Source organism: Rissa tridactyla, chromosome 3, assembly GCF_028500815.1.
Source record: "Rissa tridactyla isolate bRisTri1 chromosome 3, bRisTri1.patW.cur.20221130, whole genome shotgun sequence".
Classification (NCBI taxonomy): domain Eukaryota; kingdom Metazoa; phylum Chordata; class Aves; order Charadriiformes; family Laridae; genus Rissa; species Rissa tridactyla.
In genome coordinates, this window is record NC_071468.1 from 17725690 (window position 1) to 17743408 (window position 17719).

At 43.3% G+C, this 17719-nt stretch overlaps 1 long non-coding RNA gene across 1 annotated transcript in view; it reads left to right on the top strand.

Annotated features, from left to right (window-relative positions):
- Positions 1 to 910: 910 nt before the first annotated feature.
- LOC128907931 (uncharacterized) overlaps positions 911 to 17719 on the top strand; it is a 31104-nt gene continuing 14295 nt past the window's right edge. Inside the window, exons 1-2 of the long non-coding RNA XR_008465798.1 lie at positions 911 to 948; positions 5793 to 5855. This is a non-coding gene — a long non-coding RNA (uncharacterized LOC128907931). The remainder of the gene's footprint in view (positions 949 to 5792; positions 5856 to 17719) is intronic.

A 17719-nucleotide genomic window follows, 5' to 3' on the forward strand; every position in this document is an offset into this window, starting at 1 on the left:
ACCCAGCTGAACTCCGTCCACAGAAACAAGTATTAACACACAGAGAAGAGCTGATGTTCTTCAGAGAAACAGGTGGAAACAAGTAGCTTAAAAAGTCACAGAAGAATCAATGAGCCCACTCAAACATAACCGGTAGGCTCTATCTACTTAATCTACTACTTTGCCACAGATAACCTCTCTCAAACACAATTCTCCCCAGTAGGCAGGTGCACACACCTGGACCTGCCCTCATTTCGGTAATGCAATATGGAGCCTCCTCTCCAATGGCAGGTCTAAAGACAGGGAAAACTATTTAAGCTTTTAATAATGAGTTTAGTCCCTACCTCTGGCTAAACCATGCAGAAAGGGAGTAACTTGGAGCCATTTTCATTTCTGTGGGGTTTTTGTTTGGGCTGGTGCACTAGATGTGAGGGGTTTAAGGATATCTTCTCTAAGTCTCCTATTACGATGGGCCAATTTGTGAGTGTGTTTGACTGCCTGAAGATATCAGGTGGGATTTTCAAGAATATCAGTAGGTGTCAAATTGGGCATTTGATAGCCCATTAGAAATCACCTGTAACTTGCAGTTGCCAAGTCTCCTTAAAAATCTGGCTTAAAGACAGATTAATCTGTCCTTAGGCACACTGTGTGTCACTTCTACATCTGTGGATGAGCAGGGAGCTGAATAGTGGTTTTTTATATCTCAACAGAAGGTACTAAAAACCAATTGGGTTTTCTACTGTAAAATTATAGAGGAAATTTTTCTGTAAATTGTGATTGGCAGGCTGTCTTCAGTGAGTGTAGTAATAAACATGTGTCTACTTTTGCTCTTCTCCTCACTTTCAAATTTAATTGTATATTGCTTATAGAGTTACATAATGTAGAAGACCCATAGATATGCGAAAGTCTGATTGCTTTTCTTGCACTTCATAGGTAAATGATCTGCTCTGAGACTAACACTGGTGGAAGGTAAGCATCCAATTTTTTTTTTTAATAAATCTATGTAATGCATTATTATAAATTGAAACATAAAATTATATAAGATGATTAGGGGACTCGAACACCTCTCTTATGAAGAAAGGCTGAGGGATTTGGGTCTCTTCAGTCTGGAAAAAAGACAGCTGAGGGGGGATCTTATCAACACTTATAAATACTTAAAGGGTGGGTGTCAGGAGGATGGGGCCAGGCTCTTTTCAGTGGTGCCCAGTGACAGGACAAGAGGTAATGGGCACAAACTTGAGCATAGGCAGTTCTACCTAAACATGAGGAGGAACCTCTTTACTTTGAGGGTGGCAGAGCACTGGCACAGGCTGCCCAGAGAGGTGGTGGAGTCTCCATCTCTGGAGACATTCAAACCCTGCCTGGACGGGTTCCTGTGCAACCTGCTCTGGGTGACCCTGCTCTGGCAGGGGTTGGACTAGATGATCTCCAGAGGTCCCTTCCAACCTTATGATTCTATGATAATATATAATCTGTTTCTAACCTATCTGTGTCCAGATAGCTAATACCCCTTATTTATAATGATCGTACTTCTCTTGGAATGGCAACCTGAAGCAAGATTAATGTCTCGGTGTAGCCTGTGTATCAGTAGGTGTAAGGTTCAACATTATATAGCGTTTACATCAGCTCATGTAGTGGTCAACCAAGACTAGTAGAGCTTTATTGTCTCTTTCAGTCCAGACAAGGTGTAGAACAGTATTGGAATCCACTTCTTCCTAATCCACCATTTATGTTGCTGCTTCTAAAAGAGACAAAACCTCTTCAGGGCATTGCTTGTGTTTTATTAGTGTTAGGGTCAGACCATGGAGGTCAGCTCCACATCCTAAGTACTTCAAGTCCAGCAGTATTTGGAGGTAGAGCTGGTCTCATATCAAAGAAACATACCACCTGGAAAAACTATGTTTACATACTAATCTGTTTGCCACTACATGCTGATACATTTGAGCTTAAACCAAAGACTTTATAGATATGTAGGCCTGGAAATCAGTGTTGCTAATGAGTTCTACATCTAACCTGTAGGTAGACAGTGGCTCAGCTGCTAAAGTCTAGAAAAAAGTCACAGTAAATTCCTGTGACTTGAAAATGTGATGTATTCAGAGGCAAACGTGCACAGTGCAATGAAAAAATCTTGCTTCACACATGGTAAAAAAAAAAAAAAAAAAGCTTGGGGGAAAACTTACTGCTAAGGTGGGTTGCATATGTGTTTTTGCAAGTGTGTTTATGTAGAGTTCTCGGATCACAAAACTAGAGGCCTTGCTCAGGCAGAAATCCAACTGGCTGAAATGGAAATGTTGCCTTATGCAGTCTGCAAAACTGGGCTGGGAGTGTGTGTTTGTACATTCTCTGTGCATGCTAAAGGTCAAGGAAAAGGTTGCCAGGACCTCTTATTTGTGTCTCCCTCCCCACCATGTAGCCAAGATGCAGGTAAAATTCCCATGACTCTCAAGGAGGCTGCAGAATTTGGCCCAATGGGTATCAAAACAGCTCTGAACAGCAGAGTACAGCTAAATTATTCCAACACCAGACAAATGGGTCTGCCTAACCAAAGCCATAACATTTGAATTATTAATGCCCTCTAATAAAGGGGATAAAGTGTCTGTAGAACAGAGCGTTTCAGAGCTCTGTTAAAGATCATGCCTATTTTAATTTAGAAGTTCAGCTTGAGGAGAGACAATGCTGGCATTGTGTTACAGAGATTTAAAACAAGTCTGTCTTGAGGATTTTCCTCTGTCCTTATCTGTAATAATAGAATTTAAAAAAGAGTCAGAGCGAGAGCAGCAGCACTGGAAAATATCTTTCTCAGAAACTATAGCAGACAGGTCACAACATTTTTAAACAATGATAGTAACATTTATTCTATCAAAGCCATTTTATGTTTTATTTGGAACTCTGGCGCCTTTATTTTTTTAAGCTCTCATAACATGACACTAATTACAGACATCAAGATGCTCTATAGAAGATACCAGTCAAAATCCAGATGCTGCTTCTTTTCCTTTCTCTGCACTCCCACCCCAGCCCTTTTGTGTGCATTACATCATTGCATAGTTTATTTTAAAAGTGCCTCAAAAATGCAATGATAGTAATCGTAGACAGCAGGAAATTGATGGTGAGCACCTCTGGTCTGCAAATTCCTTTACAGCGCACTCCCGCTGCTCATCAGAAGACCTTCTTGTTAGCAGACACTTGAAAATACAGTTTAGGTGATGTGTTAAAAAAACTTTGGGCTAAAGAAATTTTTGTCTTAGGACTGTGTGTACATGCTTCCTCCCCTCTGTCTCCTGCACCAAATGGAAATTACCAGATCGGTCAGAGGAACAGGTAGAAGGGTTTGTGCTGGTCTGCTGCCGCAGTGTGCAGGGCCAGGTGGGAGCAATGCTTTCCTCTGGCTCCCCGGGGAGCTCCCACAAGGTGCAGGTTTGGGGTGAAACACCTGAGAGAGACCCACAGCTCAGGGGTGTCAGCCAGCCCAGAGAAGCACAAGATGATCTGCAGGCCACATCCCCTTTCTGTCACAGTGACTACAAGACTTCATTACTGTTTCTTAGGGAGCTGGTGCGCTCCAAAGCTCTTCAGGTGATGGTAGCCCTCCACAAAACAGCCATAGCTGAAATAACCAAGCGCCCCCAGCACAAAGTGAAGTATCCCATGACTTCTAGAAACCTTGATCAGCTGCCTGTAGCAGGTGGTAAAATTACCATCCAGCCCTCGAAATTATTGAGATTCACTTTGACTTGACTGCGTGAACATCTGTAGGCTATGTGTGACATTTCAGCCAGGGTAACATCATCCAGAAGAGCATCTGGGCCATGACCTGGTCTTCTGCATGCCCCTGCTGCGTCACGGGGCTTCCCTGCAACTCACACCATGTCACCCTGGGCCTGTCTGGTGTCACTGAAATGGCCGGCTTTGGTCAGGATAACATGGGCTCCGCTCTGCTGCGTGTCATAGATCACTTAGCACATCCCTGGAGCTTTGTGGTGACACATATGCACAGCCCTGCCGTGCTGCAGAGCTGAGTGGCGGCTGCCTCCCTCACATTTTCCCACAGGCAGACAGCTCACAGGATGAAATCCCAGCCCTGTGTAAGTGTGAATCAGGATTTCAGCCAAAATGTTGCAACAAACACATTTGTCCTGCAGAGTAAGCAAATAAAGTGGCAGCGCTGCACCAGTAAAGAACAGGAAGCTTTTGATGATACTGGCTCCAAGTTTTTAGCCTATTAAGATTTCCATTACCCTCAGGGTCATTATTCAGCAATAAGTAAACACCAATAAATCTGAAATAACAAGTGAAACACATGCACTTAAGCAAAAAAATAATCCCAGTAAATGTTCTTTCCTTTAGCACATTAGAAACGGTCAGCACAGCACTATCAGGGTGATTATGAAGCTCTGAAATACATCCCATCCTCCAAAACAAACGTCCTGTGAGCCTGCCCATATGCAAGCTTAGGTCTTTGCAGCCAGGAAGAAGGGAAGAACCATGGTTAGGAATCCTGTTGCTGATTTCCTTCATGCCCGTATCTGAGAGGTGCCTTTCCAGTAGTAATGGCAAGGACTGAAATAAATGTGGTGATTTTCCTTCCCCATTCCAGTCCTGTCAGGAGTGGTGAAATCTACACGCGCCTCTGTGTCTACATTGTGCTGTCAAGTACTTATACTCTATTTCACATGTATGGAAATCATGTGTCTTTAAGTACCTACAAAAGTCATTTTCCCAATAGAAGAAAGATTCTCTTGCTGCCACTGCCTGTGTTAAAATACCTCGTGGACCTGTGAGCAGATGCAAATTCTTCCTTTTTCATTAAACTGTGGAAGGTTTATTCTACATTTTCATAAGTAGTCATTTTAATTTTTCCATTTTCCTTTCTTAAACAGGAAACCTCTCCACTGGTTCTCCACTTTCTCTAAGCTCTTTGTTTATATTCTACTTCCATTACCAGAATTATTCTTACATTTTTCCATCCCCTATTCTGAACAAACATTTACACTGACTCTGAGTGACTCTTATTATATATAAAGGGAAACAACAAAGCAAGAGAGAACAAAAGGAACATCTCTGTGGGAAGACGAAACGTGGCGGTTACCTCCATGCTGACAGTAGCCTTGGAAGGAAACCGTTTGCCAGCCCTGAGCATCCCTGACCACAAGGTCACACTAAAAATGCAAAAAGATAGAGGCATGTGAGTTATAGAGCTATACATGTCATGGTTCACAAAAGTAAATAACCTTTTCACTCATGAGTTTTTACCTAGTTATACAATGATTAATATATGTCTGCTGGGCTTCTCTCTGCCCACTTGGGCGGAGGAAAAAGGATCCAGCCAATACAAGGGATGTGGTCCTCGTTTCTCCTTTGGGCTACCAGCTCCATCAGCCCCACGCTGCCCGCAAAGGGAGTGGTGGGCAGGCGGGAGCAGGAGGGCAGGGAGCAGTGTCTTGGCTGTCTGGGAAGAAGCAGCAGGGAAGCGACACAGCACTGCAGAGCAGGAAAAGCAGGTGCCTCTGGACACGTTTGGCCACCAGAAAAGTGTTCACAGCCACAGGGACAAACGGTATACTGGTAGAGAGGGTTAGATGGGCTCTCTGGGAGTCTGCAGTTGGAGGTCAGTAGCTTGTGGTTACTGTTACTTTCACTTACCCTATCAGGAGTCCTTTTCTCATCTCCCCAAGATGTGTTGAACCCAAAGCGTGACTATTGAGCACTGATAAGCCTTTGCTTCTGCACCAGCAGTGCGCACCACCTGCCAGTTGTGCCGTTATAGCAAGGAATTGTCTGTCCAAGCAGCTCACAGAAAGCTTTTTTTGTTGCAGGAGAGGACAAGGAAGGCTGTCTCCGAAGAGCTTGTCTCCACAGCATCCCTCCGTTTGCAGCAGGTAGGACTTGTGCACACAATTTACAGCCTCCTGACCCCCTCAGCATGTCACGAGACATGGAAATCCCAGCAACCAACAGAGAGGAAGAGCTGAAATTCTTCCCTGTCCTTGACTCTCACCGTCTTCCTTCCTTAAGCCAAATGCCCCACTGTATGTCTACTGGGTACCATGTCCTAATGCATTAAGCACACAACCAGACACCACCTCCCTTCTCCTCCTTCTGCTGCTGGTTTGCTATTTGTCCCATAAATATTCTCTTGTCGTGTTATTAGTTGGGCTACAGATAATCTATAAAAAGAACGGAAATCTCCATGTTTGCATATATGTTCTCCACTTTTTTCCAAAATCTGAATACTCAGTTTGCAAAGTCTGTAGACATGTCAGGCCATTTCCACAGATGGTCTTTAGAAACTTTATTACTATCCGTGAGAAACAAGAAAAGAATCTGCTTCGAGGTCCCAGGATGGATTTGCAGGCCTGGTCGTTGAAAAAAATTAGATGTTTTTACTTGAAATCTGAATATATTCGTTCTGTAAATCATTGCCTGACAATAAACCCACGCTCTTTTCAGAGTTGCTTTTTACCGTAAGCACTTTACAGCCTAATTTCCAGAGAGAAGATCTTTGACTAAAAAATCATGTGATAAAGTTTCTTGACATAGTTTATGCTTTCTATGTGTTATTTTCAGTTTTATCCCAAAATACAGAGAGTGCTAAAATTGTGACAGTTCTGTATCTTACAGAGCTGGTTTTAATTGCGTCTTCCATCTTTTTGTGTTTGCAAAATATGATTTACAAATGTCTAGATATTTATTCTACTGAAGTTGTCTTACAAGGCAGCCTTTTAACTGAACAGCCGATGTTAATCCCGCCCACACATCCTAGTAAAGGAGCACGATGGTTTTTTAAACTCTGGCTCAGTGTCTCATCTCTTCTGTGGTGATGAAAATGAATATTGCATCTATGGCGAGGCATGTCAAGCTCTCTGTGGAATTTATTATGCTCTCTGCACCAAATGTTCTACCAGCAGGTCTGCCTCGTGCTATTCAGAACATGTATAATTAGAAAAGAATTCAGCTAACGCTGGAAAGAATGACTGTCCATAACTCATCAGGTTAGAAAGCTGGAAGCCCTAGAGCAGAAAAGAAACGAGTGGAATATTCAGCCGAAGAGGAAAAACTCATTTTCTTCACTTTCTTACTGTGAGAATAACTATTTTATATGTAAGATGCAGTTCATATTCTCTTCTTCAAATAAGCAACCACATTCTTGATCACTGCAGGCAGCAGACACAGGACAATAGCAATGGTCCCAAGCGAGCCACAGCACGACCTTTGAGTAGCTGGAGGGGCAGTTCTTGCTTAGGAATGCACTCTCCGGTCCTGGGCTGTCTGTGTTTCTGTTTAAAGTCCGTGGAGAAAGCTCCACCTTGTATGAGTCCCCAGGATCTCTGAGGACCAATGCAAATGTGCAGAGGTCTTGGCTTGTCCCCTTCAATGGTGCCGCATACTACTGATAGCAGAGAGCATTAGTGGTGGCTCCTACACAGTAACTTCAGCAATCTTTTCCTGTACCACATTCTTATGTGAGACCAAGATTGCTGAAGTCAATAGAGAGATCTCTGTGGTGTGCTTGAAACGAAATTTGTTCCTAGGTGATAAACACCAGGATCCTTATTCTGAGCTGGTTAACTCTAGTCTTTGTTAGTGATTTCAGGATTTTGGACTTCACTTCTGCAATATCACAACATCTAATTTAATGACTCTCCATATATAACAGGCTTCTAACAATGAGGATCACGTTTTTTGCATCCTTCTTTTGTCCTCATTGTAATGTCTTTCCCAAGTTTCCCAGCTGCGTCAAATTCCTTCCTCAGTATCAGAACTTAAGCACTGATGTCTTCTTATTCTTAACCCTCCTAGGTTATGATTTCTCTCTGCAAAATGGAGGCCAACTCCTTTGCATATAAAAAGAAGGGAAGAGATGGCTCTTCACAGACATAGGCTTCAGACAAACTCACTCTTCATCTTCAAATTGGAAACATCTGCGTTAACATGACTGACAGGCAAGATAAGGCTTAGGGTTCATTTAAGAAATTATTTTGAAGATCTTCCCAAGGAATCATTTTTCTTCCCTTATAAGTAAAAGTCTTGATTGCGGGTTTAGATATTGGAGATTCCTGGGGAAGGAGGGGTTAGTTTATCTGTATTTTAAAAAGCTGATAAAGGCACTGAGATATCCTTTGTCACATTTGTTAAAAATATTAATATTTGTATTTTGAGTGTGAGTATACTTCTGCCTGTCTCATTAGGGCCGAATCTCTGCTGGTTTCATTTTTCTTAATATTATTCTCATCTGTAACTTGACTGCCAGAAGAAGGTGCTCATCATACAAGTCTGTCTTCAAGGTTTCAGTGGCGCAGGCTCCTAGTGAGGGGGAAGGGCTTTCCATGGTAACATCACTAATAGAAGCTGGTCAGCATAGGAGATGGGGCTCTGACTTTTTGGCTCATCCTGGTGAGTCCAGTCTTCTGTGTATGTGACTAAGAAGTGTCCTACTTCTTATATGGTCCAGGAACAGATGTTTAGGGAAAGCACAGAAGAACTAGGGCATATATCACAGAGTGATTCATCCCCATTACACTCAGCTAGTTTCTGAGAAGCAATAGTTTTGGACTTTCTGAGATAGACGTTACACATGGACAATCACTTTGAAGAGTCACTGGTTGACCTATCCTTAATGAATTTGTCTCATCCCTTGCAGAAGTCATTAGTACTTTTGGTCTCTACGAGGCCCAGCAGCCAGGAGTCTCATCTTTTCCTCCATTACTTTCGTAACTGCCGCCTCACAGTGTAATTGTATGAGTACATTGCAGTTAATCATTTCTTTGTGTTCTCTGCCAGCTTCAGCATTTCACAGGGCTCTGTCAGATTCCAGCTCTGCCATTTCTTTTCTGCACTGAAGAGAGCAAGACCTTATAACACCTCCTTGTAGAGAAGCCTCCAATCATCTTTATCACCCTTCTCTCTAATTATTGTGATATTTTACTAAATTACGGTATTCTTTTTAAGACACAACAAAATTTTACGTCCCGGATAGGTACCATTGTAGCAATACTAAATATAACAGCATATTCCCTGTATTGCACTCTCTAGATCTCTCACTCCATCTTTCAGCTGCTTGGTCTCTCATGATGCTTTTTTGGCCATTTTTTCTCATTTTCATTTTCCACGGAGACACATCCCCTACATTTTCTTTCCCCATTGTTGTGTGATGGGAGTGGGGCAGATGAAAGACATTGTCTGCTCTTCAGGTCTGCAGTTGAAACAATACCCTAGATACAAATGAAAGTATAGCACAAAGCAGAAGATTAAAAGGCTTATGTAACAAATGATTATTAAAAATATCTACACTTAAACAATGGGTACTTATGATGCCCCCCTCATTCCTTGCATGGTGAATAGGACCATTTCTGTGTACTTAATCAGAACACATTTTAAATCACACTGTATAGTATACTTTGTGGCAATACACGATGGCCAAAGTATATAAAATATGATGAAGTTAAGAAGTTGCAGCTGAACTAACAATATATTCTCCTGGAAGGAGACATCGAATAAATTGTGGATAGATTTTGATAGCCAATTAGAGTTCTTATAAGAGCTCTGCTGCATTTCTCTGCATTCTTCAGTCATAACCTTTCAAACAAGTATTTGCAATTGCAAATATTCCCCTAAACTTCCAAGGTATTAACAAGTTAATGTGTCTCTTGCAACGACCAGTTAGCATAATGAATACAAACTTCAGAGATTGTTTCTCATCAGGAAGTAATAATTTTATGTAGTTTTTTGGTGACAATAGCGATTTCTGGTTTGGGAGCAGTCGTGTACCTATGTTCACATATATTTCTTCAAAGATTGACAAGGTTGATTTAGAGTCAGACACAGATTTTTCCAATAGAAAGGAGACAGTTTTCCATAATGGAAAAGAAAGAATTTTTTTCCCCTCAATTTTGTCAAAGGAAAAAATGCAAGATATGAACCAAACAGTTTCCAACTGCAATATTGTATGATGACTATTAATTAATGAAGGTAGAAGGTATGGTCTTGTAAACCATTCACAGAGAAGATTAAGCAGCAGATCTGACTTTTACCTTAGAGTTTGTCATTAAGTCATTCAGAAATCCAGCTAATCACTCTGGACTAGATTTTATAAAGTACCAGATGACTTTGCTTGTCTCATTTTTGCCTGTGTGCACCATCAGAGAGGACCAAGATTTGGTATTTAAAAAATGAAGCTTCTAGAGAGCTCTTTTAACGCTGTAGATTCTCTGAAAATCTGCAAAGCCCTTCTTAAGACCTTGATCAAGCAAACCCCTTTTGCTTATGTGTAGATATGTGATTGCTTTCTTCCAGTGGCTGACTCAAAGGGGTCCACACTGCTCAAGCCACAGCTATTCTGCTGCAGGCCCCAGGGTAGCCATGGGTCGCCCTGGAAGCAGCTTTCCATCTCCCTCTCACCTCCCTCTTCCTGCCTTGAGCTTTCCCAAGCATGCAGAAAATGTCTTGTAGCTCTCACCAACCAGAAAATTTTGCGGTGCCATCTGGGAGTTGGCCAACTCTTGCCTGCAATCTTTAGTGGGCCACTTTCTTTAACGTTAGTTGTAGGATTTTTGTGATTTGTTTCCCCCAGAAGGGATTGTAATACTAGCCAGCTTCACATCTTACGCAAAGCTCAGTTAGTGCTTGGACAGCTTTTTGAGGTCCAGAGATGAAAAATACACAGCAATACAAAGGCTTATCAGATGATTACAGCTTCAGAATATAATTATTCAACTTGAAATTCAGCTATAAAGAAGCAGATTGATAGAGAGGGGGTAAACACACTTGCATGAAATCCGAACCCATCCAATTTTTTCAGTTCAGATTATATTAACCTCTTCCCTTTCCTGAGTCCTCCTTCCTTCCATGCATCAACCTTAAGCCAAATTTGTTGTTCACTTGTGCCCATGCAAAGGGCTTCTCTAGTGCTGCCTTGCCAGCTAGGACACGTCTCATTCATTTTCTTATTCTTTACTTGCTTGTGAAAAATATTTCCTTCTCCGTTCTGGGGGCACCAGGGAGGTAGCAGTTAAAACTTGATGCAGCAGTCTATTTCTCTGTTTTATCAGATCAAACCCCATCTCTCGTTGAAGAATCGTATTCGCAGTCTCTCATCACCATGGAGATTAATTGCTGCAAGCATGACAAAGACTCACACAAAGTTTTAGTCATCTCTGCAATTAATCCCGCTTTTCATCACCCCTGGCTTCACCTACTTTCCTGCAGTTGGATTCGCAGATGATATTCTGCACAAGAGAGTGGCCGTCTTCCTACTACCACAGTAATTGCACCTCTTCTGTGTCTGAGGAGGCATTTCAGAGCCCCTTCTGCAGTAAAAGCAGAAGTGTTAAACTTGATGGAAAAGCACTTTTCCTAGCCAACTGTAGTCCTGGAAGCCTCAGAGCTGATGCTGGTCCTCAGTGTGTCTTTCCCTATGCATATTTAAAAAAAAAAAAAGAAAGATCTAATTATTGGGATGCCGATCCAGATCAGATGTGAATCACAAACTATAAATCACAAGCTGGTAAAAATTTCCTGATTTCATGTATAACATAAATGGAAAATGACAGCAGTCTTTCAACATCTTATTTTTTAATACTCTTCCACGAGCCCTGTGGCGGACTATATTGTGTGTGTATATATACATGTTTTTATATATGTGTATATGAAACAGGACTTTTAAACAAAATTGTTCTCTTTCTTTTTAGTCTGAACCCATGCAGACTGGCTAAGCTGTTAATGGACAGCTCTTAATACAGTTCAAGAAGAGGAGACCTCTGATGGCCTCCCAGATATCTTGGAGATAACTGAAGTTAAAAGGAAAGGCTCCGTGTCTTGTGTGTGGGATCCAGAGTCCAGGGGCTTATTTTGCTCCCACCTCCTGCCTCTCGCAGGTTGAGTCCCTGGCTCACCCCACACATCAAGCTCGCTCCGGCTGAGAGCAGCTTGTGGTCTCCCATCTCCACAATGTGCTCTGGGAGATCCAGTCAGACCAACTGTGATTTCCAGCAAGAGTCTGAGGAGATCAAGGTTGTACCTGCCCATGTGGGCAGTAAAAACCAACAGAGCAAGAATCCAGATTTGCCTCCTCCCTGCCCTGCTTTGAGGGACAGCGGAGGATAATTTCACACCTGCACTTGTATCTCAGCCCCTGATGTATCTCCGGCTGTGCTGACTGTATTAAACAAAGATTTTTCTAGCCCAGCGAGGTGCCCCTCTCCTCAATCTTCTTGGCATCAGCTGCCATGCTGGCATTCCTCAAATCCTTCCTGACGTGCTGCCTTTGCTCTCCACCTTTCATTCTCTCTGGTCAAATGTGAACATTCCCAAAAAGTGATGGGTAGGTTGCCGTCCTCCTATCACAACCAGCTGGTGTTCACACCACACAGTGTATCCGGCTCCCTGCACCTCCCCAGGTCACTGTTGGCCCCTTTGCACTGCAGCCCAGGCTCTTTCCAAATAAAACAGAAGAAGGAGAAACTCAAATGTGCCCTGTGTGGCACCTCTGCAAGGCCCTGGAGCACAGTTTGGGAGAGAGATGCCCTGGCACAAGGTGTGCAAGAACAAGGATTAGAAACCATGTATTTCCCCTGTACAGCTGAGGTTGTCATATAAAGGCAGTTCCAGGAGCTGGAGCTTTAGGAAAAAAGCGGCAAGCATCCCCAGTAAAATTATGAATGTCAGCAACAGTCTTTGTGTTTATGAAAACCTTAGTGTGAGGCCCAGCAAAGAATAAAGATGGAGCTAAGACTACAATGAGACTTGAGAAATCCAGGCTTGACCCTTTAATTTGCCACGGGATTTCTGTGTCACCTCAGGGAAGTGGATCCTGCTTAGTTTCACTGAAAATGTCGAGTCCACTTAGTTGGGCAAGGCCGGGAAGAGAGTGCTCAGCATCTTGCAGGATGGAGCCCTCTGTGCTTCGGTGTCCTGTATGTAAAACTCGGACAAAGCTACTTCTTCTGTCCTTCTACTCTCCAGTGAGCAAGGTGTTCTCTGCAACAGGGATTTTCCTCATGAACTTGACACACATTCAAAAAAAACTCAGTAACTATTAACCATAATTAATCCTCTGCATCGATTTCTGCATCAACGTTATTCTGAAGGGGTAATGTTTTGTTGCCTAGAAAAATTACGTATGTTGAAAAAGCACCAAATATTGACATTGCTAGATGAGTCTGTCACCAGTATATATTTCAGGGACCGCGTGGGGACTGTGTACCTGGAGGATGCCACATGCTGCAAAGCAGCCAGTGATATGAAACTGAAAAAAACCCCATGATTTGCTAATTTACAACTAATAATTAAAAGGGCCTGTCAAGGAGCCAAGCTTCCTCAGCATGTGTTTAACATTACTTCTGAGAAGGTCATTGCTGACTTCTCCGGGAAGGGAGTTCCGGAGAGGGTACAGTAAGTGCACGGAGTTTAAATGAGCAGCCCCGGCGCAGACATTTCGCAGTCTTCAGGGATGCACAAACAATTCTGCCTCGGCGGCGCAGAAACAATGCCCTGTATTCACAAAGACTACAGGAACTTCAATATTGTGTGGAGGGGAGGGGAGGGGGGTGAGGGAAGTCTTGAAATGCGGATAAATTGGTATTCACCAAGTGCCATTCCTTAATTTACAACAGTCTTTAACTTCGGAGGCAATTGCCAAGGTGCTCATAAAAAGAGAAATGATGAATATTCAGGATGTCTTCTGAATCCATTAGGCAACTGAGGATGAGGTCTCCATATGTATAACTTCTGCTGTTTTCACATGCTGGTAGAGAGAGTGCCAAGATGGCGTCAGGAAGAAAAATGGCTCCTTAAGTTGCCAATGGGGAGAGAGGAAAGGGGAAAAAAAAAAGTGTATATCAAGTGCATGGAAATGAAAATTTGTTTAAGTACAGTAATTCAACCTAAATGTGCGCTGCATGGCACGGCATGAACCTGGCTCTCAGAGCTATCTGGCACAGCCAGTTCTGCGGACAGGTGTGTGTAGGATCACTGTCAAGTTAAAAGCAGTCACTGAACGGTTTTCTTTTTCCACACCATCCCCTCCAAGGGTCTAAGAGAGCCTAAAAGAATTCAGCTTCAGGACATGAAAAGTCTCAGACTGGACCAAGAAGAGGAAAACTCAACCTACAGAGGCTGAGAGAAGCACTAAGTGTCTGGGCCAGGGTAAGGAGCAAGTCAGTGATGGAACAGGCTTTCTCCTTCATCCTCTCCCCCAACTCCCCGTTTCCCTCCTTGACAACCTTTACCGACATCCTAGATAACGTAGACGAGGCACTTACAATCGCAGTCAGTAACTGATGAGGAAAACATGCTGTCCAGTTCTTACATCCCAGAAAATAATGTCTCCTGGATGCCATGAATCACGGAGGATCACAGGCCATTAATCACCAAAGGGTGGAAGGGACGAGTTTACAGTCATGTGTACCAAACACAGCCATTTCTCTGGGGAATCTCAGACCTGGCATGATTCATTTTGCTTTCTCAGGGAGGAATTGCAAAGGTTAGAAGAATAAATAATGCCACAGCCTCCTGAGTTCAGCTGGTAGTGAGGCCAAGCCTCCCATTGAGGACTGGAGGCTTTGGTCACAGGATGTCCGTATTGCCACAGCAGGCATGGGGGTGCGTAACAGTGACACTCCTCTGGCTCCAGAGTCGGTGTAAGGGTACTATTTGGTCCACCAGGTTTTCCCTGAAAGACTGTAGGGAGTCACTGGAATTCGCAGGGAAAGCAGAAGGGTGGCAGCCTTCATAGTCCCTGTCTCTTGAGGTTGTCGGTGTCCTGATTTGGTAACAGCTCAAGTTCACAGCCTGTCTCTGGAACCACTCTGGGTGCTTGTGTGATGAGACATCCCAAATGCAGCTTTCTGGAAGGAAGGGGCTATCCCCTGAGAGGCTGCCTTGCCTACGAGCAAGGGGCAGATGGTAGTTACCTGCCTTTCCAGCCATGACCGTAAAATGTGTCGGCCACAGTGGGAACACACAGAGAGGTCTCACTAGGGAAGTGCTTGATGAATTTTAGTAGTCTTTGTTGCTGCCCTTTAGGCAGTTAAGAGCCAGCAGCTGATGACCAGACAGTGCGTGAGGCTCTACCACAGACACCAGGTCATCATCAGATCCATATAATCATCTCAGTGACCTTCAAGGGTGTGATTTACCCCTCTCCTGCTCCTTAGTACGGACGTGGGGAGGAGGATGTACCTCAGACCTGAAAGATGCACTACCTGCCTATCAAGAATGATTAGATTATAGTTATGGCTAGTTTAGTTGCTTAGGTAGCTGTTGGTATTGTTTCTTGCTTTCTTCACATCAGCCTCCCACCCACTTGAAATAAGAAATGCCAGCACACCTGGAGCAGAACAAGCAGTTGACTGAGTAAAGACAAACACAATTCTTCAGACTCAGAGATTATCGAGCCACAGAGTTTGAGTTCAGTTCAGTTCAGGGTTGAGTTTTCCCCTCTTTGCAATTATTTACAGAACACTTTGTGTTCACACAGCTCAGCTTTCTAGGGTGCTTGTTTTCTTTTTAGAACTGTTTTTTCCGACCAATCACTCGTTATTTCCCATGTGGGACTGGTCACCACTGCTGGTCGGGCTGTTCCTAATCTGTGATGAAACGGGTGAAACACGATACATGAGAGAGGGTACTTCCATCGTTAATCCCCAGCATTTACATTCACACACGAGTACCTTGCCCACATGCAAGCACGGGCATTTGCGAGAAGAACAATGAGAACTTGGCAATAGGCTGAGCACCCCCCATTTGAGTGTTCGCAGGAAGCTGTCAAAAAGGAAGAGAGTGGTAGAAACACGCTGAGTCCAGAGCGCCTCACAGAATTGTTCCATGGACATGTTCCACAATTGTCTTTCCTCCCCGTGAAGCTGCAATCACCAGGAGTGCACAGGGGCATGGGCAACACAAGCACATGCTTTTCCCACTGCTTCTAAGGTTAATATGAATAATGTTCCACAGTCTGTTATTGTGGAAATACCGGCGAGCATCCTGCAAAAGCAAGCCAAAAAATTATAGCTAGATGTTAGTGTGAGGGGACCAAACAAAGCATCTCAAAGATGGCAGAACACCACCACTGCGGTGACTAGCGGGATGAAATAGCTCCACAGGAGTTTTCCCCCATCCACTGTCAGCAATCATCCCTTATGCAGCACCCTGAGGAGTTCAGCAACACGGCGCGTTCTGGGCTCGCTGCACTGAGGCGTACAGCTCAGCCCGTGAGCTCCAGTCTGTCAGTGGTGTGATTAGCCATGGTCTGAGAAGGTAGCCAGCAGTGTCTGCATTCCAGACCACAACTAAGAGTCTCTTTCACAGTTCATTGCACTGCAATGAAAATTAATTTTCCTTCATCGTTTTATTCCTAAGAAAAAAAAAAAAAAGAAAGAAAAAAAAAAAAAAGGAGAGACTTAATAGGAGGGAAAACCCACAGGGCACTTAGTTGAAGGGGCTCTCTGAAAGAAGCTCTAAAGATGGAAGTCTTGTCTGTCATCTCAGCTGCTAAGTAATACTAGTGGTGGGACTCTTGGAAAAATTAGTACAAATTGCATTGCAGAAAAGACTGATGCGGAGATGTTTCTGTGTAGTTTTATGGTTGCGGTGAAGACTAGTGGGCGTTAAACTTGTCTTCAGGGGTATAATTTGGGTCAATCTCAACTTTCAAGTCTTCAGTCCCTGAACTTAAAAGGCAGATTCCCCACTAACCACTGCCCTGCTTCCAGGCCTTGCACTTACAACACTGTGTGCAGGTATCTGTGCCACCAAAAATCATGGCAGCTCTTCCAGAAGTGTCTGTATCCAGAATGGTTGGGTACATATTTTGGAAGCTATGATGACTTTCCCAGGCCTTTCTTCCCAAGGCAAAATGAAAAGTACTGGTTGGAAACAGAACCTCTGTATACTTTTCCCTTGCTATGAATACAAGCTTCATCTATTTTTCTCCTTTTTTTCCATCAAGAAAAGTATCATTTCATATGAGTTATTGCACATGTTAGATGTTGCCAGTTAGGACCAGACTATTATCCTATTACCTGTGTATTCTTTAGCATCTATTGTCATAGTTCAGGACATTTCCAGCTCCAGTTCTACAGTTATTTCTCATGGTTACCTATGACCAAGTGCAATGAAAAGGCCCAGATCACTTACAGATTATCAATGCTGATGCCGGTATCCACCATTTTCATTCCTCTACCATGGGAGATTCAGGTCCAGATATTTGTAGGAAGGTCAGTGCAGGACTCCAAGACAAGCAGAATGAAAGGACTGAAGTTCTCTGCATTTCTACCCAACACCAACCGCAGCAGTGGAGACTTTCCATATTGTCACGTCAAAGTGCTTCAGCATTGATCACCTCTCAGGAAGGCTTAGTGGTTTATGCCTCATGATCCTCCATGCCCATTCCTCTTTCCATGCCTAGGCTTTTTTTTTACTCTTAAATAGAGGAACATTTTAGAGTCAACTGCAGAGGACCATCTGAGCTTCTTTGCATGGATGAAGAGCTGACTGTGACACTGCTGGGACGTGAACCTTTGGATTTTAGGGTGTTCTGTTTAGAACAAGCTTGGCTTACTAAATGACAGAGTCATCTATTCAAATGCAACAGGCTTAAGCTTTTTCTTTCTTCTAACAGCATAACTTCATTCACTTCAATGGAATTGCATTTGGTTTACACAGGTGTGAGAGGGAAATCAAGTAGCATATAGAAATGTTTTCTTTTGAAATATTTTTGGAGAAGAGGGGTAAAAAAACTGCTTTT